This window comes from Leuciscus leuciscus (genome assembly GCF_965113295.1).
Source record: "Leuciscus leuciscus genome assembly, chromosome: 5".
NCBI lineage: Eukaryota > Metazoa > Chordata > Actinopteri > Cypriniformes > Leuciscidae > Leuciscus > Leuciscus leuciscus.
In genome coordinates this window covers 20,624,085-20,646,659 of record NC_138729.1, presented here as the reverse complement: position 1 = coordinate 20,646,659, position 22,575 = coordinate 20,624,085, and the positions used below count along the sequence as shown (strand labels likewise).

At 36.0% G+C, this 22,575-nt stretch overlaps 1 protein-coding gene and 1 long non-coding RNA gene across 2 annotated transcripts in view; both read right to left on the bottom strand.

Moving 5' to 3' along the window:
• Positions 1-22,575, bottom strand: part of kiaa0825 (KIAA0825 ortholog) — a 145,862-nt gene that overhangs the window by 24,057 nt on the left and 99,230 nt on the right. The gene's annotated exons all lie outside the window — the stretch shown is intronic.
• Positions 18,195-21,036, bottom strand: LOC309499045. The gene is made up of 3 exons (XR_014206119.1): positions 20,151-21,036; positions 19,600-19,656; positions 18,195-18,373 (listed from the first exon to the last, which is right to left on the bottom strand). It is a non-coding gene; the product is annotated as an uncharacterized lncRNA (long non-coding RNA).

Here is a 22,575-nt window from a genome sequence, read left to right as displayed (position 1 = left end):
CAAGCACTTCTGCTCTAAACCGCATAAGCGCTGGATCACAATGCAGAGGCTAAACTCTGCATTTCAAGCCGTGGATTTCGAGCCAATCCAAAGCCTGGATCCCGGTGACAAAGTTACGCACACTCTCTCACTCTCCTGTCATGTCTTTCTTTTTAGACCACAGAATAATCTGCACTGCTGTGCACTTGTATTTGGAATCGTTGGATTTTAAAGGGGTAGTTCACTCAGAAAATGGCATTCTGTCAACATTTACTTAACTTCATGTTGTTTCATATTCATACTTGCTACAGAGAGTCAGGTTTGACGACAAACACACCAAAAGAGCATTTATTCTTGGCAGTGTTATATTGTTAAATCTAAAACAAAAATAAAAGCTAACGTAACTGGGAAAATGTTTAACTAAAGTAATGTATATCCTACATTTTAAACTGTATGTGTATACCATTCAAAAGTTTTATATTGGTAAGATTTTTTTATTAATGTTTGTAAAAAAAAAAAAAAAAAAGAAAAGTCTCTTCTGCTCACCATTTGATCCAAAATACAGCAAAAACAGTAATAAAATATTTTTGTTTAAATTTGAATATATAAAAAAATTCAGCATTATTACTCCAGTCTTCAGTGTCACATGGTCCTTCAGAAATCATTCTAATATGCTGATTTGCTAAACATTTATTATTATTATCAATTTTGAAAACGTTGAAAAGGTTTCTTTGATGAATAGAAAGGTCAAAATTTGAAAATTGACATTGAAAGCTTTTGTAACATTATTTTTGTAACACTACCATTAAAAAATTTGGGGTCATTATTATATAGAAATATATTTCACAATATTACTGTTTTTGGTTCAAATAAATACAGTCTTGGTGAGCAGAAAAGATTTCTTTAAAAAACATAATTTTTTTTTTACAGATCTGCTAATAAACGTAAATACATAATCAGCCAATCACAGGGGGAACTCAATGCATTTTTGGCATGTAGACATTCCAGACGGGATGGTCTGAGGATTTCAGAACAAAACATCAAAGTATTGTCAAGTTATGTTTACCACAGGCTTTATTTTACTCATAAATTGAAAAACCTCATAAATAATAAACCTAAATAATGAAAACTAAATTAAATTGAAAATACAAACTGAAAATAAAATAGAAATAAATACTATTACCGTATACATTATAATATTCTTACACTTTTAGTAAAGAGCAGTGTGAACGTTCTTCAAAACATCCCTACTGGTTTCCATGCCAGTCATATGTGTTTGAAACATAATGGGAATTATTATAATAAAAAATTTATAGACTGTACTAACTTTAGCAGGAAAGACAGAACATGGCTGTGAGCAAAAAATACGTTACACAATTTTTTAAACAATTAAATATATGATACTATGATTTCAGAGTAACAGAAGATTTAGCATATCTGTCATTTAGTGTGTGAACTGACAGTATGGGCTGTGTACGTGTGAGTCTGTCAGGTGTGTGTGTGTGTGTGTGTGTGTGTGTGTGTGTGTGTGTGTGTGTGTGTGTGTGTGTGTGTGTGTGTGTGTGTGTGTGTGTGACTGGCCATTGGGAAATCAAACAGCACTTTGCCTTGCATCCTTAAAGACTTCCCGCCGTGTCCCGGGGGATGGCGTCTGATTGGTCTGCCAAGTTGTCAGGAGTGATAACTGAATGAAAGGTAGGAAATGCCAAACATCACCCTAACCTCTAACTTTGTGATCTTTAAAGCGGGTAATGAAGAGAAATGGACTTCCTAAACATACAATAACAAACAATATACTACAAAAATATATATACATATTAACATAAAGTTCTCACTCGACCCAAAAATAGAAGTATAATGCTATTTAAGACCATCAGATACTGTATATTTGAACTCCAAAAATTATGCATTACTGTGAATAATATCTGAATCTTTTTTAAAGCGCAGTACAAAAATGATGTATTTGACATGCTAACTTAAAATCTCCCTAACTCTACAGCACCTAAAAGCTTTCTAAGACACCTTAGGAGCATATTTCAGACTTAAGACACAATACAACCACTAAGTGTCCAATACGGTCCTCATACAGTATTTACAGCACTCTAATGAGTTTTATGCTACACTGTGACATTGTGGTTTGTACGCATTTCATTCACACTGTATCCAGGCATGTAGTGTCTCTTGTCTTAATGGATGTACACAGGCAGCCATTTCTCTTTCACACACATACACACACATAAACACACACACACACACACACACACACACACATGCATCATACACACAGGGACGCATGGATTTACGCTTGGTGTGCATTTTTTTGGTGCCCAATTAATAGATTGCCAGTGTGTTGCATATTTTGCATGATAAAGGAGGGCAATATTAAAGTGCCATTCGTAATGAAAATGCACTTTGCAAATTAAAATATGCCGAAACCCAATTTTTCTAGCTCTTTAGGAAGTAAACAGTCCTTAACCAATTAAAGCTCATTGTAATAATTCCGTGATTTATGGCGGGTACTTTAACTTTCAAAAACTCGGCTAACCCGTATTAAGGTCACCATCCATCATGTCTGTGAAACTGAGAGAGGGAGTAATGGCTGTTGTATTTGCCGCTTTTGATGATAGTATGAAAGAAGTATTAGCACTTGTCAACAAAACTGCTTACAACATAACATTAGCATGCATGAGCTGCAGAGACGATTTGTTATTCTGGCAGCCCCCCTACACATTGTTACATTCTTACGAAGGAGTCTATGTGTGTGTATGTCTGTGTGTGTGTTTGTGTCTGTGAGAGAGATACGGGGGGAGAGAGGCATCAGGAAAATGGCATGTTTGGTTTTGTGACAGAGTGGTGAAGCCAACGTGAAGGTCTTATTTGCAGTAGGTTGCAATTCAAACAAACAACGCAATCGGGTATTAGTCATAAGAAAAGTGTAAGAAAGATGGATTAATTATCCAGCTCACCCTCATATAGTTTACTCAAAGGTGTCAAACTTATGTCAAATATTTATTTATTTTATTACTTATAAAATACTGTATATGTGAGCCTGGATCACAAAACCAGTCACAAGTCTCACGGGTATATTTGTGGCAATAGCCAACAATACATACATTGTACGGGTCAAAATTGTCGATTTTATTTCCTACCGTAAATATATAAAACATTCATTTTTGAGAATGTTTGCAGCACAATCGCGAACATAAATGGACAACTTTAAAGACAATTTTTTTGCACCCTCAGATTCCAGATTTTCAAATAGTTGTATCTCGGCCTAACAAACCATACATCAATTGAAAGCTTATTTATAGCTTCCAGGTGATGTATAAATCTCAATTTCAAAAAATGGACCCATGTGACTGGTTTTGTAGTCCAGGGTCACATACACTTATACAGTATTTAGTCTTAAATAGTTTATTATAGTTTTTGGATTGGGAAAACAAAAACAAAATACACACCAAAAATATTTATAGTTGTGGTTTAAGACAAACTGAGCATAACTAGAAATTGTATATTGATTATAGAAATTTCAATGACTTTCCATAATGTTTCTTATTAATTTTTAAAGCAAATGGTCTGCAGAAGGTAGGAATATGTGAATATGATTTCCTTTCTTTTAGACAAAAAGAATAATCGGTGACACTTTATAATAAGTATAGATTAACAAAGCACTTGCAAACTAGTAGTGTATAGTTAGTTAATAGTTTATAAACTGTAGTTATTACATTAATAGACTATATACAAATAGTGAGTTCTTCATTCATTGACACTGTAATTATGTGTTATTGTTTAAGTAGCTCATATATAAAGAGTTAGATAATGCTTTGTTAACAACTTCTTAAAGTCCCTCTGTGGTGAAAATCAAGCTTTTAATGTTGTTTGTATGTGATGTTGTAAATGTGCTTTAAGACAAACCATGTGCACATTCATAAGTCAGCACGATTGCTTTGTATTTTCTCCTTAAACTGCAGTGAACCAAAGACAGTCTCAAAATCACAATTTGAAATCGCTGGTGTTTCTGACGTCACAAACTACCTTGTAACCAATCACGTCAACGTGTGATCATCAACGAGTGAATCTCTGAGAATCTCATCGTAAGTACACATTGATGGCCTAAGACACGAAACGAGCGGTTTGTGTGAGAAAACGAACAGTATTTATATCGTTTTTACCTCTTATACACAGCCGAGTCCAAGTGATCTGATCTGACGTGTACGCAGACTGGTGCATAGATATATACACTAGATGTCGCCTTAAAGACATTCGTTCCAATGAACTGCCGTAGACAAGGCGACATCTAGTGTGTATATATCTATGCACCAGTCTGCGCACACGTCAGATCAGATCACTCGGACATGGCTGTGTATAAGCGGTAAAAACGATATAAATACTGTTCGTTTTCTCACACAAACCACTCGTTTCGTGTCTTAGGCCATCAATGTGTACTTACGATGGGGAATTGTTTTAATTTGGACTCTGTGCATGCTCTTTGAGACAGTGACCATAGACCTGCATTATATGACTGACAGACAAGAACGGTTTGACCTAAAAATATCAAAATTGAAACTACTGCGGAAAAAAAGACACCTACATCTTGGATGCCCTTGAGGTAAGCTAAAACATACCAAAAATTAATTTCAAAGTGAACTATCCCTTTAATCTAGCCTTTATTGGACATTAATTACATTTACTAATACACTAAATACATAGTATTAAGGGTTCCTTAAAATGTTAACAAATACATTAAGCACACACACAGACACACACGTTTCCATGTTTTATGGGGACTTTACATAGAAATAAGGATTTTATAACATAATTATTCTATCCCTTAAACCTACCCCTCATCCTAACTGATGTATTTTAACAATGTGACCTAATGAGTATTTTGTATGTATTTTATTTAGATTTTTTTTAAGTGGTTGTTTAGCTTTGGATATAGGCTTAATGTATTTGTAAACATTTTAAGGAAGTCTTAATATTAATTAATGTCCAATAAAGGTTGGTTTAAAGCACTTCATTAATGACATTTTCCGATTGTCTGTGACCTAATCTAAAGGGAGAACTATTTATGGTTGATAAGTTGTTAAAGCATCATCTAACTCTTTATATATGAGTTAATTAAACAATAACACTTTGTTAATTAAGTGCCAATGAATGGAGAACTCACTTTTTGTATATAGTCTATTAATGTATTAACTACAGTTTATGAACTATTTATTAACTATAAACTAATAGTTTATGAATGATTTGTGAACACTTTATTACTGTATACTTATTACAAAATGTTACCGAATAATCATGCAACACAATTTTCTAGGTAAATAAATAATCGCAAAAAAGATTCACATTTCAAGGACCTTGTGGTCCCTCAATTTAAATCAGCATCATTTGTCTGTCTTTTTGACCACACAGAGCTGATGAATTAAAAAGAGAACAAGAGAGCAAGAGAGACGGGCATGAATGTAAATAAAAGCACAGAACGGCAGAGGTGTAGAGTTGCCAGACTCTCACACTAAGACACGGGGCAGTAACATTCGGCCATTACAAATGGGCTCCTTGGCTTGAGTCGCACATACACAACTCCGCCTCTTCCCGAGCCAAGAATGCACTTAGCCTCATGCTGGTAAATGAGTCCAACCATTTTGAGTTCTAATATTACACACCACGCAGATAGCGGCCGGCCTTGGAAAAGTGCACCTTTTGTTGAGACACGAGCACTGCCTTAATCGTGCTTAAACATCAGGGTTCGTGCCAGGTACTAATTAGAGAGTTGGGAGTCAGGGACAGATAATCAAGCGGAGAGCTTAACGGCGTCTCTGATAGGATGACAAAGGCTATTTATTTAGCTTGTCATACAGTAGGACTGCCACTATGGCCCTGTCTCAACACAAGCCCCTTCGTCCCTTAATCTAGCTCTGGATGCTGCCTGATTAATAAGACTGCCCGAGTTGTCAGTGTTGTTGAAATGACCCCCACTGGCCCAAAGTGGGTCGTCATTTGTGTGGACAGTGTTTACCAAAATGAATTAGGGGAGATGGGCGTTCTATAAGCATCAATGTGCATTCATTAGCTCTGCGTTGAGAATTTAGATCACGATTGTCAGCAGAGTTCAGCCAAAACAACCCATGTTTGGGTCAAATGGCAAACCCAACTGTTGGTTTAAATTAAGTTAAGTTACATTTGTAAACCCAACATTTGGGTCCATGTTTGACCAAAACGTGGGTTGAACCAACCCAGCATTTTTTTTTTTTTAAGTGTATATGAGTTTCATTTTACAGTGGAAGACAAAGGGAAGATTTTGAAGAGGAATTGTTTTGGTTTGGATTTCAAGCTTCAAAATAGATGCAAAAGCACAACAAAAGTATAACACAATGGTCTTCTGAAGACATATAGCTCTGAGTGAGGAACACAGCAACATCATTATTCTCTGAAAAAGTATTTATTCACTGAAAATCTTGCTATTTATTTGATTTTTAATCAAATATTTCCAAATGAATCAGCCCATCTGATTTCACAAACCTAATCTGAATGAACATGTCATTCAGATTAGGTTAGTGAATCCAGCTCGGCTGATTCATTTGGAAAGATTTGGTTAAAAATAAGGTAGATGTCAAAGATTTTCTGTGAAATTTTCGTTAGATTGATACAGTTCTTGAGTTCTTACCGACTGAGTCCCAGAAGTTAACAGCTCACTGGAGAGGAAGACTCAGTAAATAATGAGTTAAATGTATTTTTTTTCTCACTCAATGCTATCAAATGGCTTCCTTCAGAATACTTGCATTTTTTTTTTATACTTTGGTGCTTGCACATACTTTTTGAAACGTGAAAGCTATGGTCCACATTCATTCTAAATGCATTGACACAGTCTTCAAAATTTCTACTTTTGTGTTCCATTGAACAAATAAAGCCATATGAATTTGACACAACATGAGGATGAGAAATTTGGATGAACTATCCCTATCCCGGACGTCCACTCTATGTTCAGACTGAGCCTAGGCCCAAATTCTTTCCTCCCTCAATTATAGGAGCAATGATAATTCTAGTGTGTTTCCCTCTCTGACAGGCTCTCATTAGCTACGGGACTCTGGGCTATACATTGGGCTAATTTGTGGCGCTTTGACATACACAACCAGCAGGGGAGGGAGGACTGGGGATAAAAGCATCATTTCAATTAATAAAGGCTCTAGTGGCTGATAAGGGCCTTTAGGATGAGGGATGAAGGGGGAGAGGAGAGAAGGTATGATGGTGAGGTCATGACAGTAACTACTCAGCACTGATCCTCGTTTATGGCCTGTTCATATGAGTTAACGCAAAGTAAACCATCTATTTAGAGCTACAAGGGGAGGGAAAGCTCAACTGAGGAAATTGATTTGATCAAAAATACAGTACAAACTGTAATATTTCGAAATATTATTATAATAATAAAAAAAAAAAACTGTTTTCTATTTTAATATATGTGACCCTGGATCACAAAACCAGTCACAAGTCGCACGGGTATATTTGTGGCAATAGCCAACAATACATTGTATGGGTCAAAATGAACGATTTTTCTTTTATGCCAAATATCATTAGGATATTAAGTAAAGATCATGTTCCATGAAGTTATTTAGTAAATTTCCTACCGTAAATATATAAAACATTTATTTTTGTGAGTGAATGCAGCACAATCGTAAACATAAATTGACAACTTCAAAGGCGATTTTCTCAATGTTTCATTTTTTTTTTTTGCACCCTCAGATTCCAGATTTTCAAATAGTTGTATCTAGACCAAATATTGTCCTATCCTAACTAGCTTATTTATTCAGCTTTCAGATGATGTATAAATCTCAATTTAAAAAAATTGACCCATGTGACTGGTTTTGCGGGCCAGGGTCACATATTTTAAAATGTTATGTCTGTGATGGCAAATCTGAATTTTCAGCATCATTACTCCAGTCTTCAGTGTCACATGATCCTTCAGAAAAATCCTTCTACACATTTATTTTTTTCTTCCTAATAGGTGAAAATTCACTAAAAGTGAAGTGAGTACTATAATTTGATGTTGAAAAAGATTTTATTTGCAGCTCTGTGGCACATTTAGTAAAAAAAAAAAAAAAAAATCAACTTCTGGCTCAGCCAATGATGTGAATTTTGGGGTGGGACCATTTGTTTTCAAGCTATGGAATCTGAGAAAAGTTTTCGGGAAACCTGTTTAGAAACAGACAAGTATTTGTGCAAATCCGTTTGGTAAATCTAGTGGTGCAGAAATGACACACTTCACCTTGAAATACAAACCCATAATGTTGTATGAATGCCACAGTGCTTAAATGAAATGCAGTATACTTCAAATGACTGTAATGAGTTCAAATGTCATTTGCAAAGTAATGCAGAGAGCACTATTAGAAATGCTCAAGGATGATCGTAACGAGAAACAGAACATGCTGCTCCTGTTTTCTCTTCCCGTGTAAGAGGTGAGGTAAACGGCTGCCTTTATAGTGGCATGTAATTGTGGTAATCAGTGCTAAATGCTGCTGTTGTGCAATAATTCTTGGCAATAGAGAAATTCACTGGAACGCTAATTTTGAACAGCAAAGAGGTGATTATTTCATCCCCTTCCCAAATGGATTCTAATAGCTCTGCCACACACATGCAAACACACGAAGCATGCAAACACCCACACATGCTCATACAGGTACACACCCCCACAAACATATTCATACCTGTAGTAGCTAACTTGAGAATATATATATGCACACACACACACACAACTCTGTGCATACTGAGGCAGATGTTACTGCCTGCGGTCTAGTGCAGATGGTTGTAGAGATGGCTGCTAGTGATCTCTAGTAAAAATTCTGGGGGAAAAAGGAAACAACAACAAAAGTGTCCGCACTAAAGTCACTGCCGTGATGTTGCTGTTTGCTAAGGGTATTCAAAGTACTTGATAAGTGGTTTCTTACTCTTTAAAATTTAAAACCCACTCCCTAGTCTAGATATATCTCAGATACCTCAATCAATTTAACATCTGTTTTATCGTTCACCAAGCAAAAATCATGATTATGAAATGTAATAGTACAACTGTACTCAAGAAACTTTAAAAAAACATTTTTATTGAGGTATCATTGTCTATTTACTAGTTCACTTAATGAGGCATGCAAAAATATTACACAACTACTACACTAATAATACTACTAGTGTCACTACGGTTCTCTCTCTCTCTACTGTCCTTCTTCAATGTGCCATCAGATTGACAGTAAAGCACACACATCATTTTTAAACCTCTCTTCAGTTTTCCCCCACTCTCTTACACACCTCACTTACTGTGTGTATCTTCTCCCAGGCTAAATTCTCCAGGGGATTTGACTTAGTTTACACTGCCATCTTGTTGTCATGACTGCAATGACACGCCTCTTTGACAGCTGCTTTTGAACCCCCCACCCCCCGCCCCCACCCAAAAAAAAAAAAGGAAGGCAAATTTCATTTGAATATAAATTTCATGTTATGAGAACTGAAATGATAATTGAATGAGATGGCATAACCGTGTAAGGATGATACATGTGTGAACGTTCCTCGGGGATGTAAGTATGACTTGTTCGCATGTCTATACATGAAACTGACAAAAAAAATAAAATAAAAAATTAAAACTTGTATAATATTTTTGGTTTATTAAGCATAAGTTTATTTAGTTGCGGTCCTAGACTCTAGCCATTGCAACATAACAAAACATATTAACAGCTATGATGTCAAACACCTTACTAAATGTGTATGTCATCGTACCTTTCTGAAAAAAATAACAACATAGGCTAATTGGAAAAAGAGCCTCTATACCCACATTTTTGCAAAACTCCAAAACGTAAAATTCACTGCAGTTTCCAGCTGAAATAAACACTAGTGGTAGTACAACACAAACAACTTTTATTCCTTTTCAAATAATTATGATTACAGAGGCAGAATATCAATTAATGACTTATTTTCACACGGTTCCAATACAATGTTATGACCTCTAAAAATTTTTACCATAGTACATGATCCGTAAATTTATATATTGAGACTTTTGCATCACATAAAAAGCTCTGTATGAAAAGTTGCTTGGTAGCTCACTTGGTACGGAATTGCGCTTGCGATGCGGAGTGCTTGAGTTCAAGTCCTGTGAAACACAAGTCACGATAAAAGAGCTCGTACAGGCTAACCTAACCTAACCTAACCTAACCTAACCCTAACATGGCATGGTTGCTTCAGCAATTTCACGTTTGCTTTTGTTAACACTATCGATTAGCTTTAGGGTTGGGTTTAGTGTAGGTGGAACATTATTTTCTAATGCGATAGAGCATGAACCTTTTAGAGCCACTCACCAGACATTTCATTTCCGAACTGCTACGATAAGTACAATAACCCATAGTAACAATAAATTGCCAGATTCATCTGTTTTGGATTAAACAAAATTAGCGCCACCCACTGAACATTTAAATTTTTCCGCAAGTGTCGCAAAACTTGCAAGCAGCAACATACTATTTCGCAGAAACACTGCACAGACACATTTTTCCAAAGAGCCTCTCTAAACAAAAATGGTGCTAAATAGCACTAAAAGTGGTTCATTGGCTTGTAATCATAGGGGAACCACTTTAAGTGCCATATAGCACCTACCTTTGTCAAATGGTGCTATGTAGAACCATAAGAGGTGATATATAGCACCTTAACCACCCCAAAGAACCGCTAAAGAACCGCTGAAGAACCAAACTGGGCTTAACAGGTTCTTTAAATGGTAGTGGTGCTATATAGCACCTTAACCACCGCAAAGAACCCCTGAAGAACCACTGAAGAACCATTTTTTTTTAGTGTGTGGGTTTAAAAATAAGGCCTGAAATGCTAAGCTAGTCTGAGCTATGCTAGCATAAGGCACTGTGTTAAATTAGCCTGATTGGCTAATTACTTGTTTTTATTTGAATCTGTATTCAATCAGAGCGTAGCCATTAGCGAACATTTCAAACGTCAGATGAGTAATGGACCCCCTCTTCACGGGACTAAGTAGTTTGGAAGTGAAAATATGAGTTGTCAGTAAAAGTGGCTCTTAAACTAAGCAGTGACCAGTAAAAAACAGATGAGGAAATGTCCTGTGTGACTTAAACGCGTTCCTTAATGTTAGCATAATCACCATGTAGCGAAAGACTACCTTTTTAAGACCTTTACTGGACGTGGCGCGTAATTAAACAAGGAAAAGTCATATAAATGGACGTTGTCACGCTTCTGCATGGTTAGTGCTTGGTTGTTAAAGTCACATCTGGTGGAGGTTATTTCCTGAGGCCGTCTTTTAAGGGGGGCTTTTGGAGCAGGATACTGTACAGCTGTGGGTGGGCATCAAACTGGCAAGAAATTTGTGTCAGGCAGGAAGGACTTCTCTGTGCCGGCCCTCTAAAACCAGTTCTACAACTAATCCTTGATCTTGAAGTCATTTAAACCACGAACGGTGTCTCTCCCCAGTATATTGGTGTAAATAAATCCCTCTGTGCTCACATACAGGCTGAGCCTGAAGCCGTTGATTAGATGTCCGCGGCAGATCAGGGACGGGCTGATCCAAGACCAGCTGTTGAACTTGAGGTGAAGCCACAACCCTCAGAAGAGCTGATCTTTGATCACAGCACCGCTCAGGGAACTCTGGAGCGTAAATGATGTCTTATCCAGTGCCTGCCCATACCCAGGGAAATCACAATGAAATTCACAGAGTACCACGAGCTGATATTATGCATATCCAGCCAATCTCCTCACCCCCTGACCAGCACACTGGTCTTCGGCTACACTCCCAGGAGCCTTTGCACTGTGAACCTGGCTCTCCATGTGCGCCCTCAGCTCCTGATCATGGCTAAAATGGCATGACTAATGTTATTGCTGCTGCCTTTCCAATGAAGGGCTAATATATGGATTTGTTGCAGGAAATCCCAGGCAGTGTATCCCTGGCTACTCTCACATGCATACACACACATAGACACTGAGGCAGAGCAGCTGCAGATGGGTGATGCTATTAGTTGTGGTGATTAGGGGAAGACTACATGCGTGGTGTGGAGAGACTGACTGAGCCAGCACAGTAATGCGGGATGCACTGCTGCAAGATGGGATGGATGGAGCAAGAGAGCTGAATATTGTGTAAGTGTGTGTGACTGGCCACACACACACGCACACGTACACACACACGCACACAAGCACACAAGCACACACGCACACAAGCACACACACACACACAAACACTTCCTACATAAATCAATAGCTATGAAAAGCCTTATCACTCATTTCTATAGGGGAGTAATTGAAAGTTGTTGTTTTTTTGCTCATTCAGAAAATGTTTAGCTTAAAGCTTTGAAATTTAGCTTGAAACATTGAAGCATTTTTTACATGTATATAATTATTAACTATGCAAAACAACATTAACCCCCCAAAAAGGCACTTTTGGATAGTTAACTGTTTAAATGATTGCCCCTGTGTGATCTTCATGTTCTGGACCTCAATTTCTGCTGGCCTATAAACAATATTTTATGCATACTGAAAGGAACAATGTACATTTTTGTTGCAACCAAATTTTGTTGCTACAGAGAATATTGCTACCAAATCAGAGCCTCTAAGTGCCATCTGAAATTTTCTTCGAGAATGATCATTTTTATCAAGCTCGTTTAAGTTCAGTAATTTCACTTAAATGGCAATTAATAGGTAATTTTCATTGCCATTTAAGTGAAATTACTGAACTTAAATAAACGAGCTTGATAAAAATGATCATTCTAGAAGAAAATTTCATATATATATATATATATATATATATATATATCATATATTTCAGGAAAAGTATTGTTTCAACTCAAACAAGTGTTCGTGCTGCCTTAAAATATAAAGTTTAGTCAAATCAAATATCCAAGCTGACACTTAGTGCAACTTTATATTTCAAGTTGACTAAACTTTTAAAGAATTTGAAACAACATTTTTTACAGTGATAAAGCATTGCATTGTATAATGTTTGCATCACTCAGTCAAGCCTTTAAAAAATAAAAATATATGTTAATTTCTTCAGTATTTTCTGCTGCTCAGAGAAGTGTGTCTTTACATTCAGGCAATCCTATTTTCTTTTAAACCTACGTAGAAAGCGCGGGGGGAGGGGGGAGGCAATTGAACAAGATAAAATATATATTTTTTGCAGTGTTTTCTCTTGCAGGTGGAGCTGATTAAGACCTCTAAGTTTGGCACCTCATATTCCTTTATCCGTTAGGAGAGGAGAGGGAGGAGTTGCGTTGTGATGATGGCATATGTGCTGTCTCTGTATCTGACCTGATTGTAAATCAGCAGCGAAATCTCTATAGCCCTGAAGTAGTTTTTCATACTGATATTTTCGCTCCTTCTCTCCTTTTGAAAGTTATTATGGTATGGAATTACATTTATCAATGAATAAGGCAAGTATAGCAGGATACAAGCTTTGTGGGTACTCTTACTGGGAACAATATTGTGCACAAATGTTAGTTAAATCTGATATTAATACTAAAACAACAACAACAACAACAACAACTACTACTACTACTAATAATAATCAATTATTATTATTATTATTATTAAGATGGAAATATCACAAAATGGCAATATCCAAAATGCTTGTCCTTATAGGGACATTCCCCATGAGGAAAGCCGCTTATAAATAATATTAAGTGAAGTTTTTTGAAAATGTAAAAATGCTACATGTTTTCTGTGATGGGGTAGGATTAGGGGTAGGGGACAGTTTGCACAGTATAAAAATCATTATGCCTATGGAATGTCCCCATAAAACATGAAAACCAAACGTGTGTGTGTGTGTGTGTTCTTCCACAAAGACGTTCCTACCACTGTCATAAAGTGTGACACTGTATGTGTATATTTTGGGGTGCCACCCTCAGAGGGGGGTGAAGATGGTGTGTTGAGAGGCGTGGGGGTTGCAGTCGGGCTCCATTTGCAATTGAAAGCAGAGGGCTGTGGCATAATGAAAATGTAAAGCAGTGGTTTCATTTTATTCACTGTGGCAGATCCAGATTCCCAGAGAAACCCCACTCCAGCAATCAGTCTATTAATAATTGAATCTGGTTCAGGAAGTGAGTGAGGCGAGCCGATGCCACGGCGCTACGCTTCACCAGCTGCTGACCCTCATACACACCAGCCAATTACACATCGTCAGTTAATTGTCGGGTGATATGATTGCGCCGCTGTGGGGGAGGATGTGGCGTCACTTAGGGTAGCGGGGGGTTGTAGACCCCAGGGTGGCAGAAAGAGAGGGCAGAGATGATGAGGGACAGGGAGGAATGAATGACAGAGAGAGAACGCTTGCTATTGTTCGGGGATTCGAACAAACCCCTAACACTATGTATTAAACTTTGGCATGCAGCTTGTCTCGTACCAGTTTGTGCTGCAGACACAAATGATATCTCAAATTGTGTGGCTTTTTGAAGAGAGGTGTGCTATTACTTTTCTAAGCAATTAAGACTATGCTCATCTAGTGTAAATAAATAAATAATATATAAATATATCTGCATTATATATATATATATATATATATATATATATATATATATACCAGTTACCAGTGTATTGTTGTTATTGATAACCAAAAATCGTTTTCGTCAACTGAAATATAATGTAAAGCAATATATACGGTATATATTGGAAACTAACTGAAATTAACTGAAAGTTGAAGTACTAAAATTACTAAAAGTGAAACAAAAATACATTTTGTGATTTTTATTTTTAATAAAAAAATTTAATAAAAAATTATATGAAATACTATAATTATATATAAATAATAATAAAACACCTTGACAAACTGAATAGCAAAACTCTAACAACCTACACTGTAAAAATAAAAGGTGCCTGGAGGAACCTTTTGGGGTTCTTCACTTTGCCACACCGGCGGAACCGTCTGTAGATCCTCTAGGCACCCTTTAAAAAGGGGCGGTTCTCTGAGGAACCACACAGGTTTCCTGAGGAACTCTTATATAAGGCACTGTGTGGAACCACTGTGGGTGCCTCCAGGAACCAAATTTCAATTTTATTTTATTTGTATTAAATTAATTTCATGTTGTTACTATGGTTACCACCATTAACTTCTATTATAATAAACAAACTGAACCAAATACAAAATAAGAATTGTTTATTACATATTTTAGATCCATTTTAATACATACACTTCCATGCACTTGAAAAAAAAAGCTAGTAATAGATTAATATCAATGAATACACACACACACAAAAAATAGTATAATACATAAGTAACATGAATAATCAACCATGTGTATACAATAGGCTACACAAGAAAAGACATCTCAACAAAATGCATGGAAAACACATGTTCCATGTAATAAATCAATGTAAAAAATTACAATTTTGACTAATTAAAAATGTCCATCTTCACTTAATTTTAAAACATGTGTTTCAGTCCGCTTGTTAAGTCTGACGTCACTGTTTCCAAGTCCAAAAGCTCTATCAGATGCCAAAAACAAACAACAAACAGTGCTAATATCATTGTGCTGTAATATTCCTGAAAATTAGGATCCAAACCTTTATCTCTATTCCGAAATCTCAGATGGTTAGTTATTCAGCTATTTTGAATCATAAAATGTTGAAGTCTGGGATGCCGTGAGACTGGAGACTGAAATGTACACTATGCCTTTTGAAAAGCTTAAATGTGTGACTTGAATCAACAGTTCCCATAAATGGTTGTTGAGTATTCTCCAGAGGTGGGAGTAAGTCACACATGTGCAAGTCACAAGTAAGTCTCAAGTCTTAACCTTCAAGTCTCAAGCAAGTCCGAGTCAATTTTGTGAAAAGCAAGTCAAGTCAAGTCAAGTCACTGCTTTATGTCAAGCAAGTCAAGTCAAGTCGTAGCTTGGGTCACAAGTCACTGGCAAGTCATACAAACGTTTGATGATTTCACTTAATTTATATATTAAAATAAGTAAAAACTACATAAGCTATGGACTATGGTTTTATTTGCAACATTTTTTTTAAATATGCATTTCCACATACAGCTGAGTGGTTACTACAATAAAAATAAAAATAAAAAAAATAAATAAAAAACTACATAGCCTAAAATGTAAATGTAACTGAAATTAGGCCAACATTAAAGCATGAAAAATAAATATGCCTCAAACATTGCACAAGACCATTAAAATGTATTAAACAATTCACAATTTAAGTATATGGTTCCTCAAACTGGCATCCCCTTTATGGAACATGAACACATCCCAACAAGTTAGATCTTTCCTTTTTAACAAAAGAATAACAAGAAAAAAACAGTAATAATTGAATTGACACACAACTTACACCTGTCAATCAGGTTGATTGACTATTGTACATTATTAATCTGTGTGAGTGAGTGATTTATTAATATTTGTGAATGAATGTGTGTGCATGTGTATGTGTGAAAAGTGTATTGTTTGCATGTCCATGGTTGTGTGTGTGTGTGTGTGTGTGTGTGAGAGAGAGAGAGAGAGAGAGAGAGAGAGAGAGAGAGAGAGAGAGAGAGAGAGAGAGAGAGAGAGAGAGAGGGGATTTGATTGAGTGTGATTGATTCATTAATATTTGTGAGTGAATGTGTGTGCGTGTGTATGAGTGAAGAGTGTATTGTTTGTTTGCATGTGTGCATGGTTGTGCTTGCAAGTTTGAATTTTTGTTTTGTGTATTTGTGTATGCATGGTTCGGTTCGAAAGTCTGTATGTTTTTTTTTTTGTGTGTAGGTGTCTTTTTACAATCTTTTAGTGGTATTAACTAGCGATTTCTTTTTACTTACTCTATGCCCTATATACTAGCGGTATAAGCTAAACAGTTTTTAGAGATAAAACTCTTTACATTCGATTATCATGAAAACAAATCCCAGAGAACGGTAGACTACCAATGCATTATTAATTATTATTAAATTACAGTTACATTTTTTTTATATTTCTTTTAACATTCAAGTCAACCCTGGGATAGCAGACTATATTGGTAGCATAACTAGACAGTACAAAGGGATGCATGCAGGTAAGAAAAACTGGAATATGGCATATTTTAACATATTTTAACCCAATTTTCATTTTCAAGAAAATATTTTTTCATAAAAAAAATCATTAATCCAAGGCACTCTAATATTATAAAAAATATATATAGAAAGCCTTTATTTCATCATGGTTTTAATATTTTAAAATCAGGTGACAAGTACTTGCACAACTATGCGTTGTGGCTAATGAGCCTTTGTCAGGGTGTGTGACCAAAGCCCCTTTCACACAGAGATTCCGGAAAATACACGGATAAAGTGACTTAAGGATTTGACCCGGGTTCGTTTGATTTAGGTTCATTCACACTGCCAGTGATTTTCCGGAATCAGAGATTGCGTTCACACACAACACCCCTAAAGACATGTAATGTCTTAGCAGCGTCTTAAGTTTGCTTATGAGCTGCGATCTCTCTCTCTCTCTCTCCACGCTTGTGCATTTTTTTTTTTTCTCTGATTCGATCATAAACTTGCGCATTACGTACCGTTTCACAGCTGGCGAACGATCCCGCGCTTCAGCGTCATCACTACGACACTGCATTATTACGGCTTTTGTTCACACAGCGCGCGTTCCTGCTGTGTCACGTGATTGTTGCGGTGCGTTCAAATACAGATATTTATTTTTAAAAAGACAAGTTATTTCGAGTCATTTACCTCAAGTCCGAGTCAAGTCTCAAGTCATGAATATCAAGTCAAAGTCAAGTCAAGTCTTTTATTAATATTTGTCAAGCAAGTCTCAAGTCCTAAAATTTGCGACTTAAGTCTGACTCGAGTCAAGTCATATGACTCGAGTCCCCCATCTCTGGTATTCTCAATATCTAGAAACAAGATAGAGAAAGTAGAAGTAGAGGCTTCGACCCGGAAACAGTATTCCTTATGTCACAACAAGTTAAGGTGCAGTAAAATTATCTGTTGTTCTGTGAATGTTCACTGGTGAATTCAGTCATTTCAATAAGAATCCACACGATCAGCAATTTTGTCTTTTTGCCTGTGTAATTTCAAGAAATTCACAAATGTGATGCACCTTTACTCGCTGCAACATAAAATGCAATCAATTATAAAATCTTCACAAGGGACACGTGAGGTACTTAACGAGTTAGAAAAGTGAAAAGGTGCATCAGCTTCATTTTCTGTTTGCTTTTCCTCTTTTCTGGTGGATGGTCCAGGCACTTCAGTGATTTTCAGGTCTACAGGAGGATTTTTATTGATCAAACTTGTATTTCAGCTTACCGAGATCCCTGCAAAGTACAAAATTTACTGTTAGTAAGGTTATTAAAGTTATTAAATAATTTCCTCAGCCTTGTGACGTTCCAAACCTGTTTGACTTTCTGTCTGTGGAACCCGAAAGCAGATCTCAGGCATAATGCAACCCGTCACCATTCAATATCACTGCATGAAACACAAGCATACATTTTTTTTGTAATTCATTCAAACTATTCTTATGTACACTTGTCTAGTTCAATTCAATGCAACAATTTATGTAAAAAATAGTTAAGCTCCAAAAATGTCCCAGAAAAGATCCTAAAAATAGTCAATGAGTTCACAACTCATGTGTTATGGGTTGTGTTGTAAGTCTTCTGAAGTCATATAATAGCTTTTTCCTTTTTTTTGTCGAAAAAGACTAAACTTTAAGTTATAATTCAGGGTTCAAATGTCTTATATTCAAATGCATATGATTAAGGTATAGCCTATAAAAAATGCATAGCATTATTAGCTCCAAACCTGTGATATTATTTTTCTGAGTAACATGAATGAGATTTGAGAGCATGAGGGAAGATTTTCAGAGAATAACCTATTAAAAAAGTACACAGTCAAACAATACAATTTCACACAGAGAAAGTTCATAGTAATAAAGTACTTGCATGTGGTGTATAGAGACAGAGCGCAACGCGTCATAATCTGAAGACCACGCCCACCAAGGGGGAAAACAAAGCAACTGTCTCCATTGACTTTGCATTGCGAGAGGCTGCATCCTTGTCATTTCTTGCTTCTAACAAAATACAGAATAATGCCTAAAAGCTGCTATGTGACAAGGTGTACAGCAAACAAGCTAAGAAACCCAGAAATAAGTTTTCATAAGCTGTCGACCCCCAAAAACGAGCGTTTGAGGACATAAAACTGGATACAGGCTGGAACGAATGGGTCAATTGTGGGATCCTGACACTCAGTATGCACTAAAATACACTACGTGTGCAGTAAGTTAAACATTTGGTCACTGGTGAGTCAAATATCCAAATGTCAGTTTTATATATTATATTTCTGTAAGATAAACTATCCTGTGTTGCCGATTACGGTCTCCTCCAGCGGCCGTACGTTAGTTCTCAGAGTAATGAGACACGTGACGCTCTGTCTCAACTGCCTGTATCCACTTTTATGTCCTAAACACTCGTTTTTTGGGGTCGAGAGCTAATAAAAACTTATTTCTGGGTTTCTTAGCTTGTTTGCTGTACACCTTGTCACACAGCAGCTTTTATGCATTTTTCTGTCTTTTGTTAGAAGCAAGAAATGACAAGGAGGCAGCCTCTCGCAATGCAAAGTCAATGGAGACGGTTTGATTGTTTTCCCCCTGGGTGTGGGCGTGGCCTAAATACGCTCTGTCTCTATAGGTAACTTACTGTAATTCAATGTTGCCTCTGAAATGTTCAGATTATTTTAGAAATGTACTGGTTGTTCTGGGGAAACAAAAGAACAAAGCTGATTATTCACAACATAATATTTATTGACCAGTAAATGGCTTTAAAATGGTATTTGAGAGAATGAGGGCACCTGTAGTAAGTAAAGTTAGGCTAAACAAAAACAGACCAAACTATATTAACCTGCTTTTGTTATTCATAACAAACGCCAATGACGACAGCAGGAATCAGCTACATTAGTTAGGCTATATCAGCAATCTGAAGACACAGTTTTACAGAATATGTTGAATTGAATGACTAAATCAATCTAAGACAATAAGTCAATAATTTCCATTTGTTCATTAACTTACGTTAGATCAACGTAGTTAGCATCGCGGCTAAAACCTTCATAACAGATACTGTGCAATAAACGAGTGGTAAACACTGTAAAAAAGTAGTAATGTATAATCAATTTAATTTATATATATGTGTGTTTGAAAATATTATATAGTGAGTAGACTCTGTATTTATATTTATTTGGCGAGTTTACAAACCTTGTAACGGAGAGCCGATCAAACGGCGGAAGCTTTGATGAGAGGAGCCGTTACCCGATGACGTCGATCAGCTGAGCTTTGTTGCGCGCGAGCAGCGCGAGCATCACTGAAGCGATGACAGCAGAGGAATAGCAGCAGTTTCGTGACAGAATAAAACTTTTCTCCTCCTAGTTCTTCTTCAAATAATAATTTATGAAGAAGTAGGTAAAAATTATAATTTTATTACTATTATTTATTCAATATTAATTAATGAATTCTTCTTATTAATATTATTATAATTTAGTGTTGTTGTTTAAGGTTTAAATTAATCAACAAAATAGGCCTATAGATACTAAATAAATGTAAGCTACCCAGGTGAAAAAGACGTAGGCTACTGTTAAATGTATTAAAAATGCATTAAAGTATATTTGTATTGTAGGCCTACTAAAAACACACTCAAGTACATTTTTAATAGTACGTCTTTTTTCACCTGGGTATGTAGGCTATACTGAATCAAACTTAAGTAGCCTATAATAATAATAATAATAGGATAATAATATTCTCATTCTGGCCTCACAGAACCATTGGGTTCCTCCAGATGCTGGCTTTAACATAAGAGATCTTCCAGGAACCACTTAAATGTTAAAAGATCTTCCAATAACCCTTTTATCGCATTCAAGTTCCTCTATTTTCCCCCAAAGCACTTCAAGGTCTCATGGTAATGAAAAGGTGACTCCAGAACCTCTGAACTAAATACAAAGTGCTTAAAGGATCCCATAAGTTCCAGCAAGAACCTCAAAGATTGTCAATGCTCCTCCAGTAACCCTACTATAGGAGATAGAGCTTTGAGGCACTTAAATTACATTTTGAAGTTCCTTGAGTATCCGACAGGATATTTGAGGCTCCTTTAGTTTTTACAGTGTACAACATCAGAAAAACTTGAAGAGAGTTTTGGACAGGAAAGAGAAAAAATCAAGTTCTCGGTAACGAGACTTTCTATATTGTTAATATTTTTATTAGCATAGCAACTGAGCCAGTATTCAATGAAGCTGACAGAGAAGAGAGATGTTGAACAATACTTAAGATTTGATCCACAGAGATCATGAAAGAGCTGTAAGCATCATCCAGCCTTCATTCCTCCCAGTATTCAGACTAATGTTTGATAAATGTGTGTTTTTTAATATCCAATTCTTACATATTTACATCTTATCAATATAGTGTTGAATATTTGGTTATATTCTTTTTTGTACACAATAATGAGAGCATGATGTGTTCCAGATGATGTGCACTTTAGCAGATGTGTGCTTAATGCTACTACATTAACATAACCCACTGAGAGGTTCATTTAAATGCTTAGCTATGAATAACACTTGAAATTAAACACATTGAAAACATTCAAAAACATTTTCAAAATCAGTAATTTTGTCTTTTTTTTCCAATGAAAACATAAACATCCTTAAAGCAAGATACATTTACTTGAGAAGCAAAATTGTGTAAGATAGTAAGACTTGTTTTCATATATAGCCACATATCTGATTTTATACACTGTATCTGATTTATATCAGTTTTTTCATATATACACACACAAATATATATATATATATATATATATATATATATATATATATATATATATATATGGCAGATGTTTTGTCATTTTTATTTAATTCCAGATATATTGAAAACAAGTTGCATTTACTTGCATTTAGAAACAAAATTGCTTAGAACCTTTAAAATCAATATATTGCAGTGTTTATTATAAATTATTTATTATTGCACATCATCATTATCATTTTACTTTTTAATTTATGTGCCCTCAAAACATTTAATAAATAAAAAAAATAAAAAAAATCTTGCAGCGACATGATTCTCTGATGATGCGTTTACTGGCGCAAGGGCGGGAAAACCTGTCACTCACATGAAATCAACAAACCACAATGATCCAATCAATTTCTGATGGACAAAATCAAGTTCTGCCCTACATTTTTTCTTGATCGAAAAGCTGTTTCACTCGGATACGTCACAATGAAAAGACTAACACACTTTTCATGCTGACTTTAAGCAATTAAGCAATTTTGTTTCTCTAAATGCATCTTGTTCTAATGACATATAAAACAAGACGAAAATACAATTTATTTATTTTTCCAGTGCAGCACAAGAGTGAAGCAGATGCAGCAGTCAAGTTCTTGTAGTGATTTCAAAAAGAACCTGTCAAACTGACTCTTACGTTTCACATCTTTCGTATTGTCTCTGCTAAGACAGAAATACAATGCAAGCAAACTACTCTGGAGACAGTAACACTTACAGACTTGATAATTGTAGCTACAATCACTGCACACATTGTGACTCAGCAAGAAACACTGTCCCTTCCATTCAAGAGAAAACCTTACACATTTCTTCTCTTCTCCCCATCGGTTCTCTCACTTCAGCCAACCGATATTCAAAT